This window comes from Monodelphis domestica, chromosome 3 (genome assembly GCF_027887165.1).
Source record: "Monodelphis domestica isolate mMonDom1 chromosome 3, mMonDom1.pri, whole genome shotgun sequence".
In the NCBI taxonomy this organism is placed as follows: Eukaryota; Metazoa; Chordata; class Mammalia; order Didelphimorphia; family Didelphidae; genus Monodelphis; species Monodelphis domestica.
This window is the reverse complement of record NC_077229.1, coordinates 422,799,016-422,818,629: the sequence shown is the minus strand read 5'-3', so window position 1 is coordinate 422,818,629 and position 19,614 is coordinate 422,799,016. Positions and strand designations below refer to the sequence as shown.

The 19,614-nt window shown below is 38.9% G+C and overlaps 1 protein-coding gene across 9 annotated transcripts in view; it reads left to right on the top strand.

The window, feature by feature from the left end:
• The first annotated feature begins 17,862 nt into the window (after positions 1–17,862).
• The window catches only part of DYM (dymeclin), a 617,255-nt gene continuing 615,503 nt past the window's right edge, over positions 17,863–19,614 (top strand). For 7 of the 9 annotated variants that reach the window (XR_008917836.1, XM_003340591.3, XM_056824411.1 and 4 more), the window contains exon 1: positions 17,865–18,150. The gene's annotated coding sequence lies outside the window, so the exon portion shown is untranslated. Of the gene's footprint in view, positions 18,151–19,614 lie in introns of all 9 variants that reach the window. The other 2 variants (XM_056824416.1, XM_056824418.1) reach the window with 2 other exon arrangements.

Sequence of the window (19,614 nt, the reverse complement as noted above, 5' to 3'; positions counted from 1 at the left end):
TCCATTTTGACTTTTCTATATTCCCAGAATTTAGCAAAGTACCTGGCACATAGTGGGTTCTGTGAAGATAGGATTGACTCTCCCCTTACCTATTTTTAGCCAATCAAATCAAGAACTTAAAGTATTACTTGACACTAAGTAAGAGAATTGCAAGTCACTTGCTACAGTGGGTGACAACTCCAGAGGCTACTGCCCCACCCCTGGGCAGTGCTAGGCAAATGATTGGTTCCTGTAAAATGGGGAAGGGACAGGAAGTGACAAGGAAAAAGGACTATAAAAATCCTGAATTTCCTCTCCAAGGGACTTCTCCTTGAGTCTTCTCCTTTGGAGTTTGTCCTTGGACACTCTGCATTGGTGAGATAGAAGGAGGAGATTCTTTCCCTGGCTTGCTTGGCTTGCTTGTTGGCTTGCTGGGTGAGTAGCTGGCCTTCCTTTCCTGTCTTTTGGAGAGACTGGTTCTAGAGAGGCCTTCCTTTCCTGGAGGAGTCTGCATTGGTGGAACCCTTGCTGAAGACACCACTGAGACTCCTTAAGAGACTCCATGTGGAGAACAGGACTTAAGAGTCCTTGCAGAGTGGTGAGCTGGACAGAAATTATAGGATATTGTATTGATTTAGAATTTTGAACCCTAGAGACTACATTTCCCACAATCCCCTTTTCCTTTTCCTGTTTGTACATCTCCTTACATGGATTGAGGTTTTGAGTTTCTGTTTCTTCCCATTCGGGCTCTCTGGCTTGTACTGGTGTGGAGGAAGAAGAGGTTTTTTGCCTTTCTGTGTTTTTTTTTTAAATTTCTCTGGTTGTTTTTAATTTCTCTCTGCTCTAAGTGGATTTTAATAAACAGTATTAAAATAATACTTGGAGTATTGAATATTAATTTTAATCTTTACAGTATCTATCTAGGCAATACTTTCTATTTTCTTCCTACATTTCTCTCTTTTACTATATCTCTATTAAACTAAATTTTTAAGAAAGGCTAACAGACTTGTGACTTGAGTTAATTTTTTTAAATTGGCAACCACAATATTACTTTAGAACTTTCATATTAGCATAAAAACTTAAATTTAAATTCTTACAGTATTTAATTTATTGACTGAGTAAGTAGATAAGTAGTAAATTGTGTGGTTTGCCTCCATTTAGGCCATTTTGAACTAAAATCTTTTTGCTATTGATTTCAATGGATCTTCAATCCTCAAATCAAATCTCAGTGACTAATCTCCAATCCCTCAGGGAAAAGGCAAAAATTAGCATAGTTTACTAGGTAGCTTTTTATAAAGGAGTATTTACTTCTGAAAGAAAGTCATAAATATACAAATATACTCCACCCAATACCAAGGATTGGGAGGCATAATCTTCCCCATTGGGTCTTAGTTTCTGGGGAGGGGAAGGGAATTAAATTCATAGTCTAGCTCTCTTCCTGTAAACTACAGTCCTGTTTTAAGTGTAAATTTCACCTGGAGCTCAAGTCCCAGGCACCTTAGCTTCTCAAGGCTTCTATGTCAAGCTATCTGACTGTACTACCCCACATGAAATCTTGGCTTTAAGGTCACTATGGATGAACTCCCAGGTCCCATGAGGATCACCTCCAGCTCCTGAAACGGAGGACAAACAGTACAATAGAAATAAACACCCCTAGCATTATTTCTTGGAGCCTGGGTAACTAGTTCAATTCATGGCATTCATTCTAGCTAACAATTTGGAGTAACCCCAAAAAGTATAGCTGAAAGGAGGAAAAAGGACATTCAAAAAGGACAAACCTTCCCAGTCTCTCCAGTTTTAAAAACTTAATCAGTCAATCAAAAAGGCTGCTCTCATCCATAGGTTGGGGACAACAGGCTCCTTGCAAGGTAAACTAGGCATTCTCAAACCCTGCCTAGAGAAACTTGGGTTACATTCATAATGCTATTAGATACACATCTTCCCCTTCACCATTGGTGAACTTTTGTGAGTACATGGATAAGAGTTGTTCAGTCTGGAACGTTATGGATGGGGTGTGATGGGCACCATTGGATGAAATTCAAGAATCCTTGAGAAGCACACATCCACTGAAAAGAAATTAGCATTCTAAAAAAAATTCTGTTAATTTTCCTGTAGAGTACATGTTCTCTCTCTCTCTTGCTCCCGCCCCTCCACTAGGTCCTCAGTGGCTTCCCCACTAAGGCTACCAAAACCACCACCACCACCACAACAAAAGTCTCCAAGTGAAAGCAGAAGAAAGGACTTGGGGAAATCAGTAGGCTCAAAACCTCCTGAGGACCTTTGGCCTGAGGGAGGAGGCTTTTGCCACACCCCACCCACCCACTGGCCTTGGCTTACCCGGTGTGTCTGCTCTCTGACTTATTTTTCCTCTGAGTTCAGAGAAGGACTCGACATGTATGCCTGCCCCTTTGGGATCCTCTTTCTGCTCTTGTTTTTTCTGTACCCAACCCTGTTGTGTTCTTGAATTTTGTGGCAGTCCCCTCTCTCCATGGGTACCCACATTACCGAAGTAGAAGTCTGGGGAACAGTCAATGTTTGCAAAGCAAGAACTGTCTGTACTTGAGAGGAGTGTGGACTCATGTGTGGGTATTTTTTGGTGAAGGCAGGGGGCATTCCCAGTAATGAAATTCCTTATACTAACATAGGCTAGTACCTACCTACACTTGTGTTAAAATCTTAGCGTTGTGTGAGGCTGTTGGAGGTTACATGTCTTGTCAAGGCTCACAGGATCAGTTAATTGACAAACATTTGGTAAATGCTCACTTACCATGATGCAGGCATAGCAATACAAAGAGAAAAGTCCCAAAGGGGCTTTCATCCAACAATGTATTTATAATTATAAATCACATATAATTTGTAATATCCCTAGTGTGGGAATAAGCCTAGTACCCTAACTCTCCATACAAGCTTCCCCAAGGGAATGACTTTTCTCTTAGCCTTAGCATATGCTCAGCTGCTCAGTAGGGAGCCAGTGGAACCTGAGGCAGGGCAGAAGACAATAAAGGGAAATTTGCCTGAGGCCATAGAGAACAGGTTTTTCCTGCTTCCATTTACCTGTCCAAGAGAAAGCTGCTGACTCACATTGTATCCAGGCAGACTGAATTAGTGTAATCTTTTCCTTGTGAATTCCAGATTAATTAATGGAATTATTCATTGAATCAGAGAATAGGACAACAAAAGGGTCCCTCTAGGATGCCTGGAGGCAGGTACATCCAGTTCTTTGGCTACTTCTAGGGAAAGACCATGAAGGCAACAAGTTGAGATTAATGCCACAAGCAGTTAGCAGGACCAAAGGGACCTTACAATAAGACCTAGATGCATTGCTCTGATTTAGCACATGGTTTTAGGATGTGGCCTTTGCCTAATTTATGAGATAGTTTGCACATAACTGTTATGATTGCTTTATCTGTGGGTAGGTCTTCCTGCTACTGTTACTTTATGCTGGCTACTTAAAAACTTGCTTACTATACTAACTAAAAGAGAGGAGGGGAGGTAGTCAGGGGGACCAGAACAAGGCACAATTTTAACACACCTTGGGTTTTTTTTTTTAAACCCTTACCTGTCACATTTGAACCTAGGACCTTCTATCTTAGATCTAGCTCTCAATCCACTAAGTCACCTAGCTTCCCCCATTTTGTTTTTCACCAGCTATAATAATATACATATATATCAATAAAATTGATTTGGCAGAAAAAAATCCCCATTTGGTAAACTAAAGAATTAGGAAGAGATTTTTTTCTCCCTCTATGTATGCCATTGAACAACCACAACTCACTCCACACCTGTTAATTGTATCAAGGAAATATAAACAGAAGTGAAACCTGAAGGAAAATAAGGCTTATACCCCAAAGGAGGCCATTGATAAGAGGGGAAAAGTCCCTATATACACAAAAATACTTTTAGCTGGTCTTTTTTTTTTTTTTGTGATAGCAAAGAATTGGAAGTGCAAATGAACTATTTAGGAATATGATAAATGCAGAAAAGCATGGAAAACTTTATTTGAACTAATGCAGAGTAAAGTAAGCAGAGCCAGGAAAACAATATTCACACAATGGCTACAACAATATAAATAAAGAACAACTGCAAAACAAGGATGAATGTTGAAAAGTATAAAGAACAAGTAAGGATAAAAAGAGATATGAGAAGACAACCACCTTTTTTTGATGTATTGATTATTTTTTCTAATTTTTCTATTTTTTCCTCTTCAAAATATAATTTGTTATGAGAGATGAATTTCTGAGACAGGAAAAGAGAAAATATTACAGGACTATTGGTGACTAAAAACCTAAATTTGTTATTGGTCAGTCATTTTCAGTTGTGTCTGACTCTTAGTGATCCCTTTTTGGGGTTTTCTTGGCAAAGATACTGGAGTAGTTTGCTATTTCCTTCTCCAGCTCATTTTCCAGATGAGAAAACTGAGACAGAGCTAAATGACTTGCCCAGTGTTACACAACTAGTATATGTGTAAGAATTAAATTTTAATGGTTTGCCTAAAATATATGAAGATTATAAATAATAGTGTTGGTTGCAAATTCAAAGTATTATTGCTCAAAGTTGAAATGATTTTAGTAGCTTTTATTTACAAAAGAGGTGGAAAGAGTGAAAGCAGAGAAATACAAAAGGGTAGAGAATACATTAGCCTATCAATTAAATATTGTTCCAGTGCTTGACTCAGGCAGGACTTGTTGACCTTCAACCCGAATTAAACTTTCTCCAGAAGACAGGAAGGGAAAGCCAGCTAACCACTCACCCAAGTTGCCTCCAAGAGGCAGGTCAAGACAATGATTCAAGCTGAAGGTGATTTTTTAGCCAACTTTCTTCACTGAGCCAACCTTCCTCTTGAAGTCCAACTCCTTCTTGAAGCCAACTTCCTTCTTGGAGTCGACTCTCCTAGCATCAGAAATTCAGGGCCTTTTATAGTGGCTTCTTGTCTCCTCCCCTCTTCACAGGACCAATCACAGTTTCAAAATTGTCTAGCACTGTCCAGGGGGCAGTGTCTGTGGGATCAACTTCTCACCTTTTTAAGGTTAAGTTCTCATAATCAAAAAGGTTCACAGATTCCCAGCTGACTGAGTTTCTGAGGGTGTGAATTCACTAAGTGGTTTGTAGAGCTCCTCCATCTAGTTCAAGCTTTTGTTGATTCAATCAAAAGGTAGGGGTACTTAAGTTATTGTTAACCAAAGTGTTAGTCCCAAATAGGCAAAGAGAATAAAGGTTTCCCTTTCACAAGTGTAAACTCAAAGAGAACAAAGAATTCCATTTTACCATCCTCCCTGTGAGTCTTTGGGAGACTAGCCCCCCCCCCCCCCTGAATCATTTTAAATAATCAGAAACTACACATGACTAAAGCTAGATTTGAACTCAGGAAAATGAGTCTTCCTCATTCCACGCCTAGCACTCTATCCACTATGCCACTTAGATGCTGCCCCAAACCCAAAGACATAAATAAAAATTTATTTTTAAAAAATGGAAAGAAAATACATCACATCCATTTTGAAAAAGTATTTGGAACTATGCATCCAAATTTATTAAATTGTGCATACTTTTTTACCCAGTGATACCACTACTAGGTTGGTACAACAAAGAGAATAAAGATAAAAAGGATCCATATGTACAAAACTATTACAGTAGTGCCTTATGTGGTTGCAAGGAGTTGGAAACTGAGAGGTGCTCATCAAGTGGAGAATGACTGAAAAAATTATGATATATGAACATAATGGAGTACTATTGTGCTCTAAGAAGTGATAAAGCGGTCTGCTTCAGAGAAACCTGGAAAGAATTGTATGAACTAATACAAAGTAAACTGAGCAGAATCTAGAGAATAATTTAAACAATAGCAACAATGTAAAAAAAAGATTTAAAAACTCTGAGTCAATAACTAATTATAATTCCAGAGGAATAATGAGGAAGCATGCTACCTACCTCCTGAAAAAGCAATGAAGGGCCCAGAGTATAGAATGAGACATATCATGGAGGTCCTTATGATCAACCATTCCACTTATTGCTTCTCTTGAGATTTTCACTCTTCCTTTCAAGGCAAGGAGAGAGTCTGTCATTTCAGATGCAATCAGAGTCATGATGATTCTTGGATTAGAGTACATTGACGATTTCAGTGCCATCCTTCAGGCTGCCATTTCAGGTCTATTCTAATTCTCTGAGTAAAGGAGTGCTATATTGCTTCCTGGGGTCAAGGGTTTCAATCCTTTAAAAAATTAGCAGTTTACATTTGACACATGAAGTTGTTCATCACAAAGTCAAAATAATGCTAGTACTTAACAGAACAAGGATGATTAAACCAACTTTCAGGCAATCATTTCAGGATACTATTCCTAGCAAATATAGAGCAATTAAAATGTGCAATAAACATGGCATATTGTTAAAAAGTCACTTTATAGATTACTGCAGTGGCTACAAATCCAAATTACATGTAGAACGGAGTATATGTGTAGCTACTAATCTTCATACACTATTCTAGAGTCAGAGCACTATATTTCTCTCAAAGTTTTTTTTTTTTAACCCTTACCGTCAGTCCTAGAATCAAGGCAATGGGGATTAATGACTTGTCCAGGGTCACGCAGCTGGGAAGTGTCTGAGGCCAGAGTTGAACCTAAGGACTTCTCTCTCTCAAAGTTCTAAGGAGTGCCCTTAAGGGTTTATGGTTTCTTCTTCTGAACCTCCCATCCTAAGTATGTTTCCACTAGCATGCCACCACTTAGCTTATAAAAAGAGATTTTTAAAAATATAACAATAAAAGAATTGTAAACATTTTTCCCTAATACCTCAGTGGCATCATATACCATCTCACTCTCTGGGAAGAGCAGATTCAAACTTTCCAATTTTCTTGATAGCATTGTTTCTATCACATTCATGTCAAATGAAGGATCATGATCTATAAGTCCTTGTCTCAGCAATCATCTTTCATTTTCTGTGACTTTATCCAATGGTCTGGGAGCAGGTGGGAAATCATTTGATTAGGGCTGTACTCCCCCTACTACATCAAAATAGTTGTTCCATATTGGAGAAACTTCTGGACAAAAAGTCAAAAGATTTCCATCCAGCTGTGCCACTTAAGATCTAGTAAACATTAGACAAGTCACTTAACCTCTCTTCCTCAGTTCTCTCTCTCTCTTTTTAAAATTAATTTATTTAGTCAATTTAGAACATTATTCTTTGTTTACAAGAATCACATTATTTCCCTCCCTTCCCTCCCTCCCCCCTTTCTGCAGCTGACATGCAATTTCATTTTGTATTACATGTGTCCTTGATCAGAACCTATTTCCATGTTGTTGATGTTTGCATTAGGATCTTCATTTAGAGTCTACATCCCCAACCATATCCCCTCAACCCATGTATTCAAGCAGTTGTTTTTCTTCTGTGTTTCTACTCCCACAGTTTTTCCTCTGAATGTGGATGTTTTTTCTCATGGGTTCCTCCAAGTTGTTCAGAATCGCTGCATTGCCACTAATGGAGAAGTTCATTACATTCGATTGTACCACAGTGTATCAGTCTCTGTGTACAATGTATTCCTGGTTCTGCTCCTCTCACTGCATCACTTCCTGGAGGTTGTTCCAGTACCCATGGACTTCCTCTACTTTATTATTCCTTTCAGCACAATAGTATTCCATCACCAACAGATACCACAATTTGTTCAGCCATTCCCCAATTTCCTCATTCTCTTATCTGTAAAATGGAAATAATAATAGCCCTTAGCACAAAGGGCTTGTTGTGTGTTGTTGTGAGGTTCAAATGAGATGTCTATAAAATACTTTTTAACCCTAAAAGTACTATTCAATTGTACGCAATTATTACTTAATGTCTCTGAGCCTCATAAAGGAGATTGGTGGTATGGTTGATAGAGCATGGGTCCTGGAATTAGGAAGACCAGAGTTCAAATTTGAGTTCAAATTTGTGACAGGCCTGGCACATAGTGGGCACTATATAAAAGCTTATTTCCTTCCCTTGATGACAAAAGGCAAAAAGAAGTATCTGTGATGCTTACCTTGGCCATATGGATGAAAAACTTAGTATTCTGCCATTTAGGTTCAAGCTTGTCAAAGACAAATTTATTAATTAAATTCTTGGTAGGGCTTTTAGAGGGAGAGAACCAAAATATTTTCCTTTTCCTTGTTGGAATTCTAAATGTCCCAACCCATTTCTCCTTACACTTTGTAACATTCAGGAAAAAATGTTAAATTCCACAGAATAATAAAAACCAGGGTACACAGTTTCATTTTAGAATGTGACTTACCAAATAGAACTATATTCATGTTGGGAGGTATACTCTTGGAAATGAAGTCTTCTGGGAAGACCAAGTCTAGGCTTTAATAAAAGGGTCGCCTCCCTCAAGTTAGTAGAGATCAAAACAAAGGACAATTTTCCTTGGTTAACAAAAGTACCCTAATCTCAAAGGACTTCTCTTTCACTCTAGTGATAGAATTCTTTTTTTTTTCCTTTGAACTCTTACTTTCTGTTTTAGTAACAATCCAAAGACAGAAGAATGAGGTCAAGGCAAACAAGTTAAGTAACTTGCCCAGGATCACACAGCTAGGAAATATCTGAGATTTGAATTCAAGTCCTCCTATCTCCAGACACCCTATCCACTGTGCCATTTAGATGTCCAGCTACTTTTCTTTCTTCCTTTCTTCCTTTCTTCCTTTCTTCCTTTCTTCCTTTCTTCCTTTCTTTCTTTCTTTCTTTCTTTCTTTCTTTCTTTCTTTCTTTCTTTCTTTCTTTCTTTCTTTCTTTCTTTCTTTCTTTCTTTCTTTCTTTCTTTCTTTCTTTCTTTCTTTCTTTCTTTCTTTCTTTCTTTCTTTCTTTCTTTCTTTCTTTCTTTCTTTCTTTCTTTCTTTCTTTCTTTCTTTCTTTCTTTCTTTCTTTCTTGAATTTTTATTAATTTTCTTAACTAAATGAAACGAAGACATTTCCACTTCCAGTTTGGCCACCACAAACCAAAGTAACATTTCTCATTTTTAAGGGAGATCTTTCTATCAGTCACAAGCCCCCATCTTGTGTTTCTCCCCAATGTCAATTGATCAATACCATTTGCAATCTACTCAATATCATCTAACCGATAATTTGTACCTTAACATGTTTGATTAATTAATATCCCTTAGAAATCATTGATTACCATTTAGCATCAACTAACTTTTGCAAAGGGATATTTATTGAAAAGTTGTAGCAAAGACCAAAATATGAAAACATTCCCCCTGTATCAGAGTACAACCTTCTTTCTACCATCAATATAGGCCTCCTATTACACTATCATCATGTCTTTCTGGAAGCAAACTTTTTCCTGCCTTTTCCCATATGGACTGGCAGTGTGAAAGGCTCACTGTGCATGCTATAGGAATGGGGTTTCTATTGGCTGCTCTGCTTGTTACATAATTAAAAGTGACTTAAAAAATTAAGTGTGGTATAAATGTGAACTATTACTAAGAAGACTATATTAGAATGTCAAGTAATGAAATAGCCCTGTCCTGTAACTTGCTATGTTTTTTATCCCTTACAAGTTTGGTGAATGAGTTAATTGGTTAGTTGTTGGATCCTCGAACCCCTCTTTCCAAAGGACATGAAGTTTAAGTGACAACCCAGCACAACCCAGACAACGCCTACAGGGTACTGTAGGTGGCAGTTCTTGTAGGTTCTTGAATACCAGAGGAACTTTCAGTTTTATGAAATGCAGTCATGTTTTATGCAGATGCTGATACAAATTCTAAACAAGAAAGTCTCCAGTAGGCTGATTCTACCTCTTGTCATTGGAAATCTCTGTTTGGGTCTTGAATCCAGGCTCCTTTGCTAAGAAAAGGTTCTGGGTAAGCCAAATGGATAGATTCAAGCAGAGTCAAAATCTTTTAGATGTGATTATCTCTTAAATGTGATATTTCTGGATCACTAGCCCAAGTTAAAGAGAAGAATGAAAAAGTTCAGTGGACTTAGGATGAAAGGCTTTAGAGGTGGAAGGAATTTTATAAGTCATATTGTCCAGTTCCCTCATTTTACAGGTGAGAAGATTGAGTTCCTTTCTCTAGAGGCAATGTAGATTATGATAATGGTCATAGACTTGACGCTAGAAGGGACTTCTTGTATTATAAAAGAAGAAACTGAAATGCAGAGAAGTTTAAGGACACACTGATATTAAATGGCAGAGCCAGGGTTCTTTTTTCTTCTTCTAGGTTATACATGTATTATCACGTGGAACATATTTCCATATTGTTCATTTTTAAGTGGATAATCATATACAACTAAAACCCCAAAATATATACCCAAATAGACAAGTGAAAAATTGCATGCTTTCATCTGCATTTTAACTCCAGCAGTTCTTTCTTTGGAGGTGGAGAGTTCTTTGTCATCAGTCCCTCAGAATTGTTTTAGGTTATAATGTTGCCAATAGTAGCCAAATCTATCACAGTTGATCATTGTAAAATATTGCTGTTACTCTGTACAATATTCTCCTGGTTCTTCTTATGTTACTCTGCATAGGTTCATACAGGTCTTTCCAGCTCTTTCTGAAATCATCCTGTTCATCATTCCTTACATCAAAATAGTATTCCATCACCAGCATATACCACAATTTGTTCATCCATTCCCCAAATGAGGAACATCCCTTTAGTTTCTAATTCTTTGCCACCACAAAGAGCGCAGCTATGAATATTTTTGTACAAGTAGGTCCTTTCCCATTTTTAGAGCCAGGATTCTGAGTCAAGATTTTAGCCTACATCATCTGACTCCAAATTGAGTCCTGATGCCATAGTACCATAGTAAGTAGCAGAGCCAAGATTTGAAATCATGTCCACTAATTCCAAATGCTATGCTCTTTTCACTATATCCTGCTAGTTAGTTTGATAAAGGGCTAGTGTTTCAGCTAGCTGACTTCTTATAATCAGAGGTATGATGGAACCAGTTTAGACTAGCTCAAGAGAGAGGGTTATTAAATTTTTAGCATGAGCATTTATAACTTGGAATTAGGCAAATGTTACAAAATGAGGGCAATATTTATTGTTTTGTCAGCCTGGATTTAAGAAAATGATGGAAAATGTTAATTATGCAGATTTAACTTAAAAGTATTTCATATTTTTCCTGGGGCTGAGGGTGGTCAGGAAGAGTCTGACATGCCTGGAAAAAAAAAGATTAATTATCATCATCACACTAGGTGCTTCCACTCTCTCCTTTCATTCTCTTCTTTTTTTTTTAAACCCCTACCTTCTATCTTAGAATCAATACCGTGTATTGATTCCAAGGCAAAAGAGTGGTAAGGGCTAGGCAATGGGAGTTAAGTGACTTGCCCAGGGTCACACAGCTGGGAACTTTCATTCTCTTCTTAATCCCTTGAAATCTGGCTTCTGACTTTATCATTTCACTGAAACTGCTCTCTCCAAAGTTTCCAATGATCTCTTAGTTATCAAATCCAATGGCCTTTTTTCAATTCTTATTCTCCTCAATCTCTCTGCATCCTTCATGATTGCTATATTTGCTTTCTTTGAATCAGCTGAGGTACTCTATGTCTGTCTCTCATTTTTAAGTGTGTTTTTTATAAACAACATGTTGGGTTTTTGTTTTTGATCCATTCCCATTCTATGGGTAAATATATTCCATTCACACTCAATATCATAATTTCTAGTTGTGTATTTCCCTTGATCCTGTTTTTCCTCACTGTTCATCCTTTTTTCTTCTTTTTTTTGTCATATTCTTCCCCAGATGTTCAATTTCTTCTCTTTACTCCCTCCTTAATTTGCACCTCTTAGAAATCTTCCTTTATGCTCTACCTTTGCCTTCCTACTTCCAAATTGGCCCACATTTCCAAGGTTACCTCCTTTGTCCCTTCTCCTTCCCTTTTATTTCTTAGTCTATTCACCTTCCAAGAATCCATTCCTTATCCTCCCAAGCATGTCTTTCTACTTCTTAATATGAGTTTGATTCTAAAAAATACCACTCTTATCCTCTTACCTTACCCATCCCCCATATCTTGATATGTACTGCCTTCTATCAACCTCTCCTTTTTCTTATCCCTCTGCCCTCCTTTCTCTTAATCTACTCATCCTTCTCTTAATCCCCTAGTCCCTCAAGGGGATTCAGTCTCTCCCTATTCTATCTCCCTTCCTTTCTGTTTCTCTGTACATGAGAAAACTTTTACACTTCTAGTTGTGCATATTGTTCTCTTTTTAAAGGTTTGATGAGAGTAGGCTTTTAGTACTACCAGCCTTCAACCCCCTTTTCCCCTTCTCTGTGGCATTTCTTTTGTCTTATATGAGCTAGTTTTCGTCTTATTCGTCTTATATGAGCTAGTAGTTCCATTTCAACTCTTTTTGATTTGATTTATTTTATTATTACTTTGATTCATTCCATTGTATTCACCTCAACTTTGTCTTTTGTCTATATATGCTGTTTTAAAAGTACTTAGGTAATGGTTATTCTTAAAGGTTATATATGACATTTCCCATATAGGAATTAAATAATTTGACCTTTTGGGTCACATATGATTGGTCTTTTATCATTACCTTTTTAGAGACTACTACTACTACTATTTATGTTTCTTATAGATCAGATTTTCTTTTGAGTTCTGGGTTTTCCCCCTAGAATAGTTGAAATTTTTTTAGTTATTAAATATCAATTTTTTAGTTATTAAATATCAATTTTTAAAATCTTGTGCAATTATGCTCTGCTTTGGTGGATATTATTCTTGGTTATCAATCCAGTTTTTTTTAACCCTTACCTTCTGTCTTAGAATCAATACTGTGTATTGGTTCCAAGGCAGAAGAGTGGTAAGGGCTAGGCAATAGGGATTAAGTGACTTGCCCAGGGTCACATAGCTGGGAAGTGTCTGAGGACAGGTTTGAACATAAGATCTCCCATCTCTAGACCTGGCTCTCAATGAAATGAGCCACCTGGCTGCCCCCTAAAATCCAATTCTTTTGCTTTACAAAATATATTCCATGTTTTCATTCTTTTAAATTCTTTTAAAATTCTGGCTGTTAAATATTGTGTTATCTTGACTGTAGCTCCACAGTATTTAAATGTTTAGGTTTTTTCCTTTTTGTTTAAAGTATTTTCTCCTTAACCTGGGAGCCACAGAACTTTGAAATGATGTTCCTGTGCATTTTCATCTTTGGGTCTCTTTGAGGTGGTGATTGGTACATTCTTTCAATTTCTTTTTTACCCTCTGCTTCTAGAACCTCTGGGCACTTCCCCTTGATGATTTCTTGGAGTATGGTGTCTATATACTTTTTTTTAATTGGAACTTTCTGGGAGTCCAATAATCCTTATATTTTTGCCTTGATCTATTTTCTAGATCAGTTATTTTTGTGATAAGATGTTTCACATTCTCTTCTATTATTTCATTCTTTTGGTTTTACTTTATTATTTCTTGTAGTTTTAGGAAATTGTTAGCTTCCTCTTGCCTGATTCTAGTTCTTAATAAACTGTTTTCTTCCATGAATTTCTGGATATCTCCATTTGGGAGAGCTTTCATAATTTTTCTTGTTTTACTCCCCCCCCCCTCCTATTTTTCCTCAATTTTTCTCATTTGGTTTCTGAGGCCTTTTTAAAGTTCTTCCAAAAACTCTTTTTGGGTTTGTGGCAGCTTATTGTATTTCTTAGCTGTTTTAGATGTAGGTATTTTTACTTCACTATTCTCTGAGTTTGAACCTTGGTCTTCTCTGATCCCATAATAGCTATCAATAGTTGGGTTCTTTCTCCCTTGTTTGTTCTTTTTCTTTTCTTAAACAACAACAATAAAAAACTTTCCATCTTAGAAACAATACTGTGCATTGGTTCCAAGGCAGAAGAATTGTAAATACTAGGCAATGTGGATTAAGTGACTTGTTCAGGGTCTAGGAAGTATTTGGGATCAGATTTGAAACCAGGACCTCTCATCTTTAGGCCTGAGCCATCTTACTGCCCCCTCATTTCAGCAGCCAGGCCAATGGACTTAATTATTGATTTCATGCTGAAGTCCCAGGGTTTCAAGAATGCTGGGGAATGGTACCTCAAGTTTTGAGATTTTTTTTTGTGTGTGTTTATTCTTTCCTGGGCCTTAGTTAGTCCACTTTTTTGGTCCAGGGTCTGATGCAATCTGTGGTTCACTACTTAAACCCAAGTCTGTGATTCACCTCAGGTGCTCCAACCAGAGCCCACAGGTAGTTCTGATTCTACAGTTGTAAGCAGAAAGCCTACCTTTCTTTATAACAAAGGCTAGGGACTCTATTCTCCTGGCAGTGACCTCAACTGATGGGGCTGCTTTTAATATGGATTCTGTGGAGTTATTTTTGATTGTTTGAGGAGGAGGTGTTGTTAGGAGGGTGAGGAAATTTAATGTCCTATTCCATCATTTTTCCTACATAGTAGTTTCCTTCCTACATAGTAGGTTCTTAATAAATATTTGTTAGTTTATTTTTTAGAGATATCCTGTCCAGGTATTTCTGTTGTCTCACCTACTATAATTCTTTGCTCAGTCTGTCTGGCCTTTTAAAAATCTGATTTCTCTGTATAACAACAGCAACAGTAGCAACAGAAGGAAAGCAGAGTGGAGCAAGCATCCTGAGGTCATAAATTCTTTTCAACCCTACCCACCTATATGGCTGAAGATGGATAAAAATCTCTCTTCTTCAGGTTTCTATCTCTCTGGAATCTTAATAAAAAAAATAAACAAAAAAACCCCACCCATTGCTCCAGAAAACTAAGTTCAAAAGATGTCCCTACCCTGGTGAACTTTCAGGTAGTATCTATTTGAGTCTCTCCTGTTGACTGTACTATCTGGGCTGGGAACCTGGGAATTCAGGGCTACATGTGATAGTTATATAGACACTTCTCACTTTATTTAAGTGGATAGTCTTCAGACCTTTACGTATGTAAAGTTATTACACAATTTGAATTTGTCCTTGAAATGAGGATGAGACAGAGGGAGGGAGGCAGGAAGGGGACCACTAGCTGTGGAAGGAGGGGGCTTGCACACAGTTTAAGGATACGTTGGGGCGAGGGTCCCTGGAGGCTTGGCCTGAACAGAGAGGAGACGGGGGCAGACTTGGGGGGGGTCAACACTGACAGACTGTAGAGGATGGGGAACATGTAGAGGACTACTATCAAAGGTGGGAAGACAAAGATGGTTGAGTAGAGCAGGACAAAGTTCTCCCCTCTCTCAGCATTTGAAGACTCAAGTCAAGCCCCCATCAGGTGGTCTTTCTGTAGGATTCTTCTGTTTTCACCCACTGACTCAGAGAAGAGGGTCAGGAGTGCTGAGAATACAGTACTGGACAGTAAAGTTAATAAAGGTTGTTTTTTTTTTTGGTAATGCAAATTTCTTTCAGAATTCTTTATGTAAGGTTGAATTTGCATAATGCAAATATAAAGTGAGAACTGTCTTGTCTAAAATACCAAATTTCACGAGAATGAATCACAACCAAAGTTCATCCCATTTGCCATGGTGATTAGCAGATTACCAAATATAGACTCATCCTCACTTTAGATGCTTAATGTTTATTTATTTGTTCTCTCCAACTTTATATAACACTTTGTACCTCTCTTATGATTATATGAATTTTCTGCATTATAGTCCTTTCACATTTGAATATGTGTTTTATTTCTCTTCAATGACTAAATTTCCTGAGCTGAAATGTTGGAGCTGAATGTAGGGAAGATTTTTGCTCACAGGTGGCACAAAGGTAGGGGTATATGTGTGTAATGCTTGTGTATTTATGTAAATACATTTACTAAATCCTGTTGAAAGTATCTTAGTAGAAAAGAGTTGTCCCTTTTTCTCAGTAAGCCAATCCATTAAGAGATGCTTAGCAATGATACTTTGTCAACTTAGAATGGAACATGAAATAGTTTGAACTTGTTTTGAGGGCCTACATCTCTTTAGCCAACCTTTTAGAAAGATAGTCTATTTTCTACTTCTGCATAGTACTATAATTATATATCCAGCCCTACTGGATAACTGACTAGATTATTTTATCAAGCAATTAGAGCTAAGATTTTATATGTGCTAATAGTTTCACATGTTACCCCTACCCTCTGGCACCTCTCCTTTCTTCTGATCAAAGAGAGTGGAGGGTGGGCATCAGAGAATTCCTCCAAGTTAAGATGGGGCTCAGGGCAGCCACCTCATCATTTCCCATCTGGTAGCAGGACTTTGACATGCTCCCATGTCAGGTACCTTCTCTTTCCCCACCACTTCAGCTTTTCAGCTTCTTTTTATGTTATCTTTGTTAGATTGGGAGCTCCTTGAGGGCAGAGGCCTTTTTATCACTAGCACTTAGCAACAATGTCTGTCACATAATAGGAGCTTAATAAATATTTCATGAGGGACAGACATCTTACTCTTAATCTTAGGTAAGAACAGTTGTATATTGACTAGGGCCATATAGGCTTTAAGCCAAAAGAATCGTTAATAGGAATTTTAGCCATAACATGTGGGGAGTGGAAGTTTTGGAGGTCATATGTGATTCTTTGGTTATCTTCAAGTTGCTTTCAGTAAGTAACTCTTTATTCTAGTTCCAGCTCTGACAAGAACTTCCTGTGTGAACTTGAGCACCATGGTCCTCATTTGGACTTGATAATTTCTAAACTTCCTTCTAAGTGGCTATGAATCTTCCAGTCCATTAGAAGGAATGGCCCAAGAGGATTTGGAGTTGCTATAGACTTCAAATATTATCTAATACACCCTTTTTATTTTACAGATCAAGAAACTAAGTGAATATAAAGTGACTCTCCACTCAGAGTTCCCACTAGTAGAGCTGAGATTCCAAATCATGTTCTCTCAATCCAGTAGACTTTGTTTTGTTCCAGTTCGCATAACTAGAAATAATGTGGAGAATTTAAAAAGGATGGGGGGCAGATTCAAATTCAGTATAATTAAGAACTTAAATGAACACATCTCAACATTTCAATGAGCTTGCTATTTAGGTAGAGAGCTACCCATCATTAAAAATATTCAGGCAGAGAATTTATGACTGTCTCAGAAATCATATACATATCTCTAAGTGGCAAGATGGATTTTCCAATTATATCTCAGAACCCCCAGGTGGAGCAGCAAGCATAGAAGGAGGAATTGTAGCCAAGGAATAACAGGGAAGAATACTGACTTTTGAATCAGAGGATGTGGCTCAAAACTCTTTTTTGCTCTTTGGAGAGTTTGGGAAATGATAATAGCTTAAATTTGTATAGTATTTTAAGATTCATAAGCACTTTACATATAGGATCTTATTTGATTTTCACAATAATCCTATGAAATAGACTAATACTAGCTCCATTTCATATATGAGGAAATAGGCTAAGAGTGTGACCTGGTGCCAAATAGCAATTAGGACTTTCAGTAGAATTATGAAAAAAATTTAAAAATTATTTAGCATTTATTTTTTTTTGAGTATTCCAAAGAGAAAACTCCCTCTATACATTTATTTCAGTAGTAAAGTATAACAAATTCCCATAAAGTGTGTGATTCATCTGCATATTTAACAATCACCTATCTGTCACAAAGTGGCTAGCATTCCTCATCATTTGGAGTGAAATTTAAATTCAAATCTTTCTCCTTTCAGACTGAGCACTGTCTCCTCTCTACTGCAGTCTCTTGGTTAGGAAAATCACTAAGCATCTCTGATTTTCATGTTCTTCATCTGTGAAGTGAAGAACTGGTCTCAGCTGGCTTCCAGGGAGCCTTGCACACAGGGGCGCACGGGAACCAACTCCTACTGGCTCCAGCCCATCGTTCCCCTGCCCAGAACCTGATGACAAACATTTACGAGTACTCAGACGCTTGTCCCTGGACATCTATGATCCTGGGATCCTATGACAGGCGACACGCACACGTGTATGTCTTCTCGAGCGAACTCCATTTCCCAGCGTCCTTTAGGACGCAGAAAGCGGACTCGGCGCCTCGCCCACGTGAGTCCCTAAGCTCCTCCTCCCCGCGCCTCTCCGGCAGTTTGTTCGCGTCGCCTCCTCCCTCCGCTCGGCCCGCCCCCTTCCTCCGGGAGACGCGGAGATATTGAGAGAGATCCTGGACAGGCGGACGCAGGCGGGCGGTCTTTGAGAGGGAGCCGGGCGACGTGGAAAGATGGAGGACTGAGCAGGCGCGCGCTTCCTCGGACCGGCGGCGGCGACGGCGACGGCGGCCTCCCTGCACCAACAACCTTCCTTGGAGCCCGCCGCGGCGCGGGAGCTGGGACTCACCCGAGTCAGGTGAGGAGGGAGGGCGGTGGCAGAGGAGCTGTCCCTGCCCGTGGATAGCCGCCCCCCCCTCCCCCCCCCACCGGGACTGGGGGACCTGTCAGACCTTGGAGGGTGGAATGGAAGGTCCGGAAACCTCTGTCAAGCTGGGGGAGGGGTCTGAACCAGGGTCCCGAGGAGGCAGATGTGGAAGGAGGGTCCCGAGGAGGCAGATGTGGAGGGCAGGGTCCCTGAATATGGTAGACGTGGAGAGGAGGGTCCCTGAGTAGGGTAGACGTGGAGAAGAGGGTTCCTGAATGGGGTAGATGCGGAGGGAGGATTTCTGAGTAGGGTAGATGTAGATGGCAGGGTCCCGAGGAGGCAGTTGTGGAGAAGAGGATTCCTGAGTGAAGCAGATGTGGAAGGAGGGTCCCTGAGTGGGGCAGAAGTGGAGGAAGGGATCTCGAGTCGGTAGATGAGTATATAAGTATGTGTGTGGGAAGGGGTCCAAGTAGGCAGAAGTGGATGGGGTTGGAGGGAGGGTCCCAAGTAGGCAGAAGTAGAGGAAGGGGCTGGGAACATGTAAAGGGAGGGAAGGGCCCTAGTGGGCTGCTGTGGTGGGAGGGAAGGTATTGAAGGTGATGGAGTGATAGAAGTGGAACCGGATGGACTGAAAGGACAGGAATTTGGCTTCAAGGGTTCTGGGTTGAGGAGGAATATGATGGGGAGCTGAATAAAGAGCCTTCAGTGGGTGTATAGGGATAGTTTAGAGGTTTTTTAGAATGCGGACCAGATAGGAGAGTGAGAGTGAAGAAGAAAAGTTATGAAAGAAGAGTAGGTAAGGTGGTTGCTGGGACTAATGTGAGGTAGGATTTTATTGGTGACAACTTGAAAGTGAGGAGTGGAGCATTGAAGGGCTGACACAATGGATGTGATGAAAGAAGAAGGTTGTAAGGTGCAAGAGAATTCAGTTAATGAGAGGAGGGGGGCAGTTAAAGAGAAGTTTTTAGAACTGAAGTTGACTTGAGATGTAGATGGGAAAAATTGGTATGGATTGTGTTAAGGAAAGAATGAGGTAGTTACCAGAGGTATGGGAATTCTATATGTGCCAAATGGAATTGAGGGAAATTGTAAAACAAAGGTACAAGTACAATGGGGAGATTGTGAGAATTGGTGAGACTGTGGTAGCTGATTGAAATGCAGGGAATTCAGCTAGTTGGGTTGGGATAACCTTAGAGAACAGAAAATAAATTATGAGCTGTATTAAAAATAGACATTTAAGGTTGGGGTAAAAGACATGTCTTAGAATGTGTGGTACTAGACAAGTAGACAGTATAAATTCTCTTGTTTAGCAAGAATAAGATTTCATCTAATTATTTTCTAGTCTTTCTAGTTGGTCCTGCTAACCTGTTTCATTTACTTTTTTTACATAGACTTCTACTTCTGTAAGATAAGGGCAAGAACTTTGGATCACTTTTTAGTAGTCCTTGGTGTGAA